This window comes from Antechinus flavipes, chromosome 6 (genome assembly GCF_016432865.1).
Source record: "Antechinus flavipes isolate AdamAnt ecotype Samford, QLD, Australia chromosome 6, AdamAnt_v2, whole genome shotgun sequence".
NCBI classification, from domain to species: domain Eukaryota; kingdom Metazoa; phylum Chordata; class Mammalia; order Dasyuromorphia; family Dasyuridae; genus Antechinus; species Antechinus flavipes.
Window position 1 is genome coordinate 142,496,486 of NC_067403.1, and position 13,105 is coordinate 142,509,590.

Here is a 13,105-nt window from a genome sequence, read left to right on the forward strand (position 1 = left end):
CTTTTTATTGTTGTTTGTTTTGATTTTGCTTGTTGTGCTTGTTTTTGTAATATAACTGGAGATGTGATCTTGCAAATATTAGTTAATATTATCTGATAGAGATTACCATGTTTAAGGAGGTCAACAACAATACATCTGTGTACATTCCAATATGTATAGTAGTTCTTTGCATGTTAAGAACAACAACAACAACAACAACAACAAACCTGGGGAAAAAACAAATATCCATTGATTGAGAAATGTATAAACAAATTTTGACATGCAAATTTGATACTTTCATTCTCAAAGAAAACAAAACTAGAAAAGAAAGTCTTTCTCAAGGTTTATGTGTAATTTCACAACTACACTTAGTCCATTAATAGCTATGTTATGGGATGTTTTCCCTCTCCTTTGTCTGATTTAACATGTTGAATAAAAAGTAGCCTGGGAAACTTCCAGAAACTGATAGAAGATGAAGTCAGCAGAGCCAAGAAAACAATAAACAATATTGGATGCAATAATGGAAATGGAAAGAACAATCACAACAGAAAAGTTGTGACAGAATATTATGAAATATTAAATACTGTTTGGTCCCATAGAAAAGATATGAGAATCCCCTTTATCATACTCCTTGGCAAAGTTCAAGGTATATAAGTATGAAATGTTCCTATAATGCCAGATGTTTTAATTTTTTCTTATTGAATTTTTTTCTCATTTATCTTTATTAATTTTTTATAAAAATATTTTCACAAGGTCTTGCTCTGTGAAAAGGGGAGAAGGAGAGATACAGAGGTAAATCTAGATAATGTGTAAACAAATATCAATAAGATCTATTTTTTTTTTTAAAAAGAGTTGTCTTGTGATAGAGTCTTTGAATTTATTTTCCATTTGATTTTATTTTTGCTCTGAAATCTTTCAACACTAGGATTGATTAAGGAGAGAAGAGGAAGAAAAATGGGTAAAGGGGGTAGAGAGAGTTCCCCACGTTGAATTTGCAAATATACTGGGGCTATTATTTGAGCAAAGGAGTGAGAAAAGTTATAGAAGAAATGTAATGCCAGAGAAACTGAGCAAGATAGAGATTAGAGAACAATTTAATAATTTATTTAATGGAGAGATTTACTGGGACCAAATGGATCCACTGGTTTGGTCCCAGGGCTGAATGAGACTATCATCTCAAAGAATCCAGCAATGAATGTCAGATACAAGATTCTTTTATAGGGTAACAAGAACAATGGCATAATGGGGGTGGTACCTGGATGGGGATGACCTAATGGAAGGAGACATCTTGGATGACATAATGGGAGGTACTGGAGATGCTCCTGATATTCTAATGATGTCTAAAATGGATAAAGACCTTTATCCTATCAAACATTAAGAGGGAATAAGTATAGCCTAAGGTCTAAGATGTAAAACCTTTATCCTATCAAACATTAAGAGGGAATGGTTATAACCTGAGTCAGAGTAACTAAATAGGACAATTAGAGAAACTAGGTCAGGGCATTAAAAGAGAACTGTGGCACAACAGAAAGAAACAAGTCCAAATCATCCTATGATTAATTTCAGGATGGTTTTTTACAGAAATAGGAACCTGCTCTTTAAGATTGCAAATGAAGCCTAAACTCTTATAAAAACAAAAATGCTAAAAACAAACAAACAAACAAACAAACAAACAAAAAAAAAAAAACAAACACTTTTTATGGCCTGAATTTGTTTTTAGTTTGGTACTTTTGTTTGGTACTTTTTCTATGTTGAAGTCTTACATGCCAGTGGGGAATCTGCCTGCAGACTGAAATGAACTTAACCTAATTAACAACGTCACAATTTCATAATGACCAAAGAAATTTTTTTAAGAATAATAAAATCCATTTTATGATTCACACTTTGCACACAGACAAGCATCTACAATGCAATACTTTTAAATCCATTCTAGTACCATTTATTTATTTTAATTGGGAAAAAAATCTTTAAAGGCTGAAAAATTCTCTTGCTAATCTTCTCATGAGCTCATAGAAAGAACAAAATTTGAAACTATGAATCTTCATCTTGAATCACCTTAAATTTCAAAGAGACTCCTTACCCACTGGTTGAAATTGTATGTAGTTTTACTATTATACTTGGTCCATAAACAGCTATGTTTCTTTTATTTGGTAGAAACTTAAGAAAATACAACATGGCATCTTCACTAGGTTCTTTCTTTTTGTTCTCTGAGATTTGTTTTTGCTCACTTTCCTATGATAGCCTGAAGCTTGTTGGAGAGGCTATACTAGATAATGTTAGAATTACTGATGAAGTTTGACTTCCTTTGATTCCCAGTCAGGGAGCCAAAGGATGAAGTTTGGCACAGGGCAAAGAGTTGTGGGAACCCTCTTCTGGTGGCACAAATCCTTCATAAATGAATTTACTGACCCGAAAAGTTAAACTGGCAAAAAGAAATTTATTATTGGCATTGGAAAGTCAGCTTTTGCTAGAAACTGAATTCCTTGGTGGCAAGGTCCTGACTGAAGGATATAAAGCTTTTAGCAGAGAAATCCTATCCTAGCAGAGAAATCCTGGCAGGAAGGTAAAGAGGGTTGGGGAAGTCAGCCAGAGAAATCCCAGCAGGAAGGTAAAGAGGGCATAGTCCTGTTAGGGAAATATGAAAGAGAGATAAAGAGGGAGTAATGCTGAAAGAATGTCTTTCAGCGGGCAGATAGTCCCTCACAGGTAGCTCTGCCTTGGCCTGGCATGATTCCTGCTTTGAGGTCCTCTGATGTCAAAGATTGAGCCCAGCTGCCCCCTTTTATAATTGAAACCTTAGCTAGAAGCTGGGGGCAGCTCTTGATGGGGGCTGGGAGAAGTTTGAGCTGGAATCAGATCAAAAACTTTCAATGGAAGTTTCAATTGAATGAGATTACTGCCCCAGGCCTAGATTTCTGGTAAATTGGGACAGTTTACTGGGAGTGGTCCTGAGTTAATTTTCAACTCAATAGAGGTCTATAGAAATCTCCATCTCCAGTTCAGACTAGGTAGGAGTGGTCCTGGACTCAACTCCCACCCAGATAACAGAATGAAACTACTTTATCTTCATTCCCTGGGGAGGGTCTCTCAGGGGAGAGCTTAGTGTTCCCCCCAGAGTCAGAGAGAGAGAGAGTTTCGGGGTTCCCCTTGTCATTCATGTCATTTTGTTTCTCAGAATTCACTAGACAAATATATATTCATGCAAAGCAGTTAAAGATAATTTCATTAGATGGGTTTGGGGGCATTTGTACTGTAGTACATGAAACAAAAAATTGCAGTATAATTTGCGTGCAAAGCATATTGTTAAAATAGATTCCTTAGTAATGTACTTACCAACAAAAGGAGACCATAACCTGATAATGGAAGAGGGAAAAGGCAGCACTGTGTGTGTGTGTGTTACTCAACTGAAAAATTCTCTACTAAGGAATCATAGGATTGAAAGACCACAGATTTAACATAGATGCTTCTTATAGAACATTGAGTACAACCTTTTCATTTGATAGATAAAAAGAAACCATAAAGTATAACCATAAGGTTATACTGGAAGTAAGTGCTAGAATTTGGACTGAGGTATTCTTACTCTAAATCAATTTTCTTTGCACCTTATTGTGATGACTGCGCTAGCACCCAGGATACCTTAGAATCAGCTGAAGTCAGGATAAGCAAAAGTCCTCGGTCTTTATTCTTGGTCTTTAGGGGTAGAAGTGAACAGGATGGAGGCAGAATCTCCACGACCACCTCCTCCCTCATCTACCGCCAAAGTGACTCTGGCTAGTCTTACTCCATCCCCTAGTCCCTCCTACAATCCTCTGTATACACCAATCATCGAGCCAGCACAGGATATTGGGAAGGGCCATTTTCCAAGCATATGCCCATAGAGCATTGTCCAATCGGTAGTTAGCCTCAAGTGCTCGGCTGCCCTGACCTCAGGGCATCAACTCAAGAGTTTCAGCCCTCTACACCTTATCACACTGCTTATTGTAGTTCCAAGTCTTATTAGTTATTACTGAATAGCTTCTCTTATTTTTCTCCCCTTCTGTGTATTCATGGGCCTACAAAATTAAATCAGGCTCCAATACCACCATGCATATTTGATCAAGGAATATATATATTATATGCATATAATGTATATGTGTGTATCTATGTGTATATGTATGTGTATGTGTATGTGTGTGTGAAATGGCATGACATCCAAATTTTTGAAAGAAAAGTTAAATGAATTATAGGAAAAAAGATAGTGAAACTACATTAATGAGAGACTTCAATATATTCCTTTCAGAAGTAGATAAATCTAATCATAAAATAAACAAGAAAGAAGTTAAAAACATGACTAGAGTTTTAGAAATGTTAGTTATAATAGACTTCAGGAGAAGAGAGAACAGGAATAGAAAAGAGTATGACTTTTTCTCAGATGGATATAGCATCTTCACAAAAAATTTTCATGTATTAGAGGCATGAAACTTTACAAAACTGAAAAAGAAAAATACTAAAGATATTTTAGTACCTAATAAGTTATATATTCTTATGTGATGACCACGTATTTAAAATCAGCCAGAGTCAGGAATTCAGGTTAAGGGAAATCTTCAATCTTTATTGAAGTGAAGAAGTGAAAAAGGATTGTGACAGCAATATGGGCAGCTGCGACAGGAAGCCAGCTAGCAGAAGGAGATCTGAGCTGAAGGGCCATTGCAATGGCAATGCAAGCAGCTGTGTCAAGACACCAGCCAGCAGTCTCTCCTTCCACTTCCCTTTCCACTCTCTTGCCTCCACCCACCAAAAACGTCATTTCCTATACAACACATCAGGACTTGCACAAAGAGTGGGCGGGGGCCATTCTTTCTCCAAGCATATATATTAATAGAGTATGGTCCAATTACTATTTAGCCTCATGTGGTTGGGACCCCAATGCATCAACTCCAGCCTCAGCCCATTACAAAAACCTACTCATATTCTGAATGGATTTAATAGGTAACACTATATATATACCATGAAGGGTAGAACACTCTTCAAACTCTATAAATAATAAGGTAGGAGGGGCATCTAGATGGCACAGTGGATAGAGCGCCAGCCTTGAAGTCAGGAGACGAGTTCAAATCTGACCTCAGACACTTAATAGCTGTGTGATTCTGGGCAAGTCACTTAACCCCAATTGCCTCATCAAAACAAAACAAAACAAAACAAAATAGTAAGAGGGGAGGGATGAATGGAGAAGGAAGAAAAGGAAGAAGACAAAAAAGGAATCCGTGGATGGGGAAAGTTTAAGTAATAGCGAGGCAAATTATGAAGCAGAATTTCATTAGAGTCAGCAGGAATAGGAAAGGGGTGTGTGTGTGTGTGTGTGTGTGTGTGTGTGTGTGTGTATGTGTGTGTATTCTCAACTGTAGCTTGCTTTGGGGTGGGGTGGGGGATGAAAGGATAAAAAAAAATTAAATAAATAAGGTAAACAGCAGAGAACCAAAGAACAATTTGCAAAGAAATAAAGAAAAAAGGACATTTATGAAATTTATGAATATAATTTCTTCTACTAACACATATACTTTCTTGATCTGATAATTTGTTATGCATTTTGAATCCTCCCTGATGTTCTGTTGGGTACATGTTCTCTTTTGTTTTGCTTTATTTTGTTTTGCATTCCTTTTCTGCTTTTCTTTTTTTCTTGTTCTTTTTTAAAATAAAATAAAATGAACATTTTAATTATTTTTCTATAATTTAGTTTATACGTATGTGTGGAAGTATGTATATATATATGTAAAATATAAATATTTTATTATATGTATATATGTAATTTTAAAGTAAATTAGAATAAAAATAGCATAATAGTTAACATGGTCAATGCAGTCATTTATTTGACTCTACATATTTATAACAGTTTTTTTTTCTTTTTTCAATGGAGTACACAGGAAGGAGAAAAGTAGACTATTACTGACTGAAAAAAATGTGATTTAAAAAATAGAATGACAGCATCATATATATATATATGTGTGTGTGATATACATATAACATGTATATAAACAGTCAATAAAACTAAAATATGAAGGAAATTATTTGAAATATAAGTCCTTCAATTGATTTGAAAGACAAAAATCCAAATTGATAATCAGTTGATCAATTTTGCAAGTCTTTTTTCTGATAATGTTTTATATTAATGTTGCTAAGAATTAAAGAATAAAACTATTTATTACCATCAGTCATATATCCATTCTATAAATAATGCTTACTGTGACAAATTATTGGCTTTATTCTTTATTTTCATATTACTCATTATTCCTTATAGCATAGTAATATTTCTTCATGATCAAAATTCCACAATTCCACAATTGATGGGCATTCCTTCAGTTTTTTTGCCCCAAAAAGAGAACTGATAAATATTTTAAAACTTCTATAAGTGTTTTATAAAGAAATATTTTAATACTGTTTTTTTTTTCCCAGATCTTGGAAAACAGATCTAGTAGTGATATTGCTGAGTAAAAGGGCATGTACAATTTTACAACTCTTTGGACATAATTCCAGATTGTTCCCCCCAAATGATTGGGTCTATTCACAGTTCCACCAACAGTATATTAATGTCTACATTTTTCACATCCTCTCTAACATTTGTCATTTCCCCTTCTATTATTTAACTAATATGATAGGTGTGAGGTGATAGCTCAATGTTGTTTTAATTTGCATTTCTCTACTATCAGTAATAACAATGCATTTTTTCATATGACTATATATAGCTTTGATTTCTTCATCAAAAAACTTCTTATTCATATTCTTTGATCATTTATCAATTGGGAATGGCTACTGTGATTAACTTCACAAATTTGAGTCATGAAACCTTTATCCAAGGAATTGTAAATAAAGACTTTTTCCAGATTTTCTTCCTTCTTTCTAATCTTAGAAAAATCAGTTGTACTTGTACAATTTGGACAAAGTCTTAAATAATTTAATGTAATCACAATTATTTATTTTACTTCCCACAGTATCATCTATTATTTATTCATAAATTCTTCTCCTATCTATGTTTGATTGATAATATATTCCATATTCTTCTAATTTTCTTATATTTCCCTTTATACATTTATATCTTATATTCCTTTATATCTAGGACATTTATCCATTTTGACTCTGTCGTGGTAAATAGTGTAAGATATTGGCTTATACTCAATTTCTACCAAACTGTTTTCTATTTTTCTCAACAATTTTTTACTAAGTAGTATATCCCTATACCCAAATGTAATTTTTACATTTATCAACACAAATTTGTTATAATCATTTACTATTGTATTTTATATGTTTGCTCTATTTCACTCATCCATCTTCTATTTCTTAGCCAGTATCAGATTGTTTTGTTAATTGCAGCTTTATAATACAGTTTAAGATCTGGTACTGCTAAACCTTATTTTACATTTTTTCATTAATTCCTTTTAAAAAAAATATTTATTTTTATTTATTTATTTTTGTTCTTCTGAATGAATTTCATTATTTTTTTTTGTAGCTCAATGAAATATATTTTTTGTTAATTTAACTGATATATCATTGAATAAGTAAATTAATTTAGGTAGATTTGTCATTTTTACTATATTGGAATTGCCCATCCATGAATACTTCCACAATTATTTAAATCTAATTTTTTTCATATTAAAACATGTTTATGCTTTATTTATTTATTTAAACATCATTATAATTATGCTCATATAGTCCCTGGGTTTGCCTTTTACTCCCCAAGCATTTTATACTCTGTTCAATTACTTCAAGTTGGATATCTCTTATTATCTTTTTTTACAGAATTTTGTTGGCAAAATACAGATATGCTGGTGGTTTATATGGGCTTAATTTATATCCTGCTATTTTTCTGAAATTATTAATTATTTCAGTTATCTTTTTAGTTAGATCTCTAGAATACACCAAATGTTATCATTTTGTCTGAAAAAAAAAGATAGTTTTATTACCTCATTGCTTATACGAATTCCTTTAATTCTTTTATACTATTTGTAGCATTTCGAATATGATTTTGCTCATAATGGGCATTTTTGTTTCTCTCCTGGAATTATTGAGAAAACTTTGAACTTCAATTGCAAATAATGAATAATGCTTGCTGATAGTTTTACATAGATATTTCTTTCAATTCAAAGGAAAAATCTGTGCTCCAAATGTTCTAAATAAGAATGAATGTTGTATTTTGTAAAAAAGCTTTTTCCAAATTATTGATATAATCATAAGATTTTTGTTTCTTATGTTTTTCTGCATGTTTTCTGTATGTTAAACCATTTTTGCATAACGGATACAAACCCCATTTGGTCATAACATACAATATTTGTAATATTTTAGCTAATATTTTATTTAGAATTTTTTCATCCATAATAAGTTGGTACTTAATTTTCTTTCTCTATTTTTTGCACTTCCTGAATTAGGAATCACCACTATGTTTGTTTGATAAAAAGTGTTTGGTAAGACTTTTTCTTTGACTGTTATTCCAAATAATTTATTTAATATTGGAATAACTTTATAAAATAAGTTTGGAATAAGTTTATATTGCAACAATATATGATGATATTAAAATAAATTTATATAATAGTAAGGATAAACATATATTGGAATAATGTTTGGTAAAATTCAATTATAAATCCCTATCATCCTAATATTTTTTAATGAGGAAGTTCATTTGTTTCCTATTTAACTACTTTTTTCTAAATTAAGTTTTTTAGATATTATTTAGATATTTTGTTTCCTTTTCTGATAATCTAGGCAATTTATATTTTTGTAAATATTTTTCCATTTTAATTTACATTGTGTAAATATTCTCTCATTTCACTTAAATTGTTAAATTTATTGGCATATAATTAAGCAAAATATTTCCTAATAACTTTTCTGATTTCATCTTCATTAGTGGTACATTCAGCCTTTTCATTTTCCAATTCTAATAATTCTAACAATTTGGCTTTTTTCTCTTTCTTAATCATATTGACCAGTATTATCTATTTTTAAAAATAAAATCAAGTTCTAGTTTTATTTATTCATTGTGTCATTTTCTTATATTCAATTTTATTAATCTCACCTTTAATTTTCAAAACTTTCAATTTGGTGTTTATTTGAATATTTTAATTTGTTCTTTTTTATTTTTGAAAATTGCATGCCCAATTCATTAGTCTGATCTTTATTTTATTAATGTAATCATTTAGAAATATGAAGTTTTCTCTGTTTATTGCTTTTGCTGTATTGTACAGATTTTTGTTATGTTGTCTCCTTGTCATTGTCTTTAATAAAATTATTTATTGTACCTTACAACTTTATCTTTAACTTAGTTATTCTTTAGGATTAGGTTATTTAGTCTTCAATTAATTTTTAAATCTCTTTCCATGATCCCTTATTAAGTAATAATTTTATTGTAATATTGTTGGAATCCTTACTAACTGCTAAGTAGTTAGAGTTGATCTAATCTTACAAAAAGATGTTTTGGGCAGAACCTGGGTGACTATCACGAGGCTGCTTATTAGGATTCTGTATGAGTAACCCTGATGCTACTACGTCTCCTGGGTGATAAGTCACACATTGACTACCTGTATTAGTGACTGGGATATTATCTACATTGCATGCCCAATTCATTAGTCTGATCTTTATTTTATTAATGTAATCATTTAGAAATATGAAGTTTTCTCTGTTTATTGCTTTTGCTGTATTGTACAGATTTTTGTTATGTTGTCTCCTTGTCATTGTCTTTAATAAAATTATTTATTGTACCTTACAACTTTATCTTTAACTTAGTTATTCTTTAGGATTAGGTTATTTAGTCTTCAATTAATTTTTAAATCTCTTTCCATGATCCCTTATTAAGTAATAATTTTATTGTAATATGATCTGAATTTATTTAATATTTCTGCTTTTTCACTTAAGTATAAAGTTTTTATGCCCTAAAATATGCTTGATTTTTGTAAAGGTAGCATCTATTGCTGAGAAAAGTGTATATTCCTGTAATGGGCTGAGGCTTGAGTTGATGCACTGAGGTCCCAAGCACATGAGGCTAAATAGTAATTGGACCATACTCTATTAATAGATAAGCTTGGAGAAAGAATGGCCCCCACCCACTCTTTGTGCAAGTCCTGATGTGTTGTATAGGAAATGACGATTTTGGTGGGTGGAGGCAGGGGAGTGGAAAAGGAAGGGGATCCTTTTGGGGGTTTTGGGATTGCCATTGCCACGGTTGGCTCGGCTCGCGTGTCTCTCTCTGCTAGCTGATTCGTTTCTCTTCTTCTTTTTGCTTTTGCTGCTTTCGACAACTTTTTCTGTTTGTTAAGTGTCTGAGGCTGGATTTGAACTCAGGTCCTCTTGACTTCAAGGCTGGTGCTCTATCCACTGAGCCATCTCCTCCCCTTCGTCTCTCTGCGATGGACAAGGCGAATACGGCTCGTTGGCACCCATCTGATTCCTTCTCCACCTGTAGAGATACAAGCAAACCCTCTCCCCCAAGCAGTTAGCCTATCTGGTCCCTTCCATTCACCACTTTCTGGGTCTCTCCACATCACCTGGCGATTATCTAAAGATAGTGGAGCTGCTCGCACTGGACATTGCCCTTCCGGTGGGTTATAAAACCTGTCTGCCGGAGCCAGTGCATCTTTGTCAAAAATCAAGAAGTTAATAGTATAAAGTGCTAGATTTAGAATGTGTGACTTATCACCCAGGAGAAGTAGTAGCATCAGGTTTACTCATACAGAATCCTAATAAGCAACCTGGTGATAGTCACCCAGGTTCTGACTCCAGACCACAAAATCCAGGAATTTACTGGACAGCAGCTGTAACAGCTGACCGACCTATGCTCACGATCTATATAAATGGCCTACCATTGGAAGGATTGGTAGACACAGGTGCAGATCATACAGTTATTAGAGGTGCCAATTGGCCCAGTCACTGGCCAAAGATTAAAGCAGACACCTATATGTCCGGAGCAGGAGGATCAATAGCAGCTGAAGTTAGTGCTGCCCCTATGAGATGGACTTTTGAAGGCAAAACAGGAGTTTTTACTCCTTTTATAGTTGAAAAACTCCCCATCAATCTGTGGGGAAGAGATGTTTTACAACAATTAGGGTTAAAAATGAGTACTTCGGTTTTTTAAGCAGGGCTGCTGTTGAAGGCCTGACAACACTTTCACCTGTTCCTATCCAATGGAAAACTGATACACCAGTGTGGATAGAACAGTGGCCCCTAGGTAGTGATAAAATTCAGGCCTTATTAGATATAGTACAGGAACAGCTTGAACAAGGACATTTACAACCTTCTCTAAGTCCTTGGAATTCCCCAGTGTTCGTTGTAAAAAAGAAATTAGGAAAATGGAGGATGCTCACTGATTTAAGAAAAGTAAATGAACAGATGGAAACTATGGGAACTCTTCAGCCTGGACTTCCATCTCCTACTCAATTGCCTAGAGAGTGGCCTCTTTGGGTCATCGATATTAAGGATTGTTTCTATTCTATCCCTCTGGATAAGGAGGATATGAAAAGATTTGCCTTTTCAGTGCCCAGCGTTAACTTAGCTGAGCCTTATAAAAGATATGAATGGACAGTTTTGCCACAGGGAATGAAAAACAGCCCCACTATGTGTCAAATGTATGTTGCTGCTGCTCTTGCTCCAATAAGAAAAGCATTTCCAAAAGTTATACTATTACATTATATGGATGATATATTGGGATATGCACCTGAGGAACAAATGTTAGAAGCATGTCTACAAAAGACCATAGAAACACTAAGATACTACAAATTATACATAGCTGAAGAGAAAATTCAAAGACATGCTCCTTTTCAATATTTAGTATATGAAGTATACCCTAAGGTGCTTACAGTACAAAAACTGTCCTTAAGAACAGAGAAGCTAAACACCTTAAATGATTTTCAGAAATTGATAGGAGACATCCAATGGATGCGACCAGTGTTAGGCTTGACTACCTATCAGTTACAACCATTATATGATATTTTAAGGGGAGACAGTGCTTTAAATTCACCACGCCAGCTTACAAAAGAAGCTCAAGAGGCTTTGAGAGAAGTTGAACTGGCTTTATCCAATGTGGTTGAGAGAGTCACTCAAAAACCCTTGGAAATAACAGTTTTTGCCACACAAGAGGCACCCACAGCAGTCCTTCATCAAGGAGACAGTATGATAGAGTGGGTGAACCTCCTGGCACAACCAGAACAAAGCCTTACTCCTTACCCAGTGCTTGTGGCTAGAATTTTGTTAAAGGCCATTAAGCGAGCAGTACAATTATCTGGGGCAAGACCTGATAAGATATACACCTTTTACACCAATACACAAATTAATGTGTGTTGTGAGACCATCCCAGAGTGGCAAATTTTATTGCCATGGCTCCTAATTTTATACATGGGTCTCCATTAAAGATAACCAGACTTTTACATAATTGGCGATGGATTCTTGAAGAAAAAGTTTCTAAAGTTCCTCTTAAAGGACCAACTATCTTTACAGATGCATCCAAACACAATATTTGTGCTGTATACTCTCATGATTTAACCATAAAGAGAGTAGTCAGAACTCCTTTTCAGTCCACTCAGCAGAACGAATTGTATGCAATCATGTTAGCTCTCACTTATTACCCAGGAGACATAAATATAATATCTGATTCAGCCTATTCAGTAGGTGTGGTACAAAGAATTGCCACAGCCCAAATAAAATTTGCAGCTTCTAATATATATCAGCTCTTTAAGGAACTTCAGGAGCAAGTGAGAAAACATCCAGGTAAGATTTATATCTTGCATGTCCACTCACATAGTGGACTCCCAGGCCCTATTTTTGATGGGAATTCAAAGGCAGATAGCCTTTTAACTATGTTAGCCAGTACACCTTTATTTCAGGAGGCCCAGGAATCCCATTCTAAGTACCATCAGGCTGCTCGAGCTTTGCGTTTACAATTTGGGATTACAAAAGAGGAAGCTAGGAGCATAGTAAAAAGCTGTACAGCTTGCCTTCCTTTCCATGCTCCTACACTGCCTCCAGGGAAGAACCCTCGTGGTTTGAGACCCAATGAAATCTGGCAAATGGATGTGACCCATTATAAATCTTTCGGTCGTCTGTCTTTTATCCATGTTGTGGTAGACACCTTTTCAGGATTCACTTTTGCCATACCAGCAGCAAAAGAGACAGC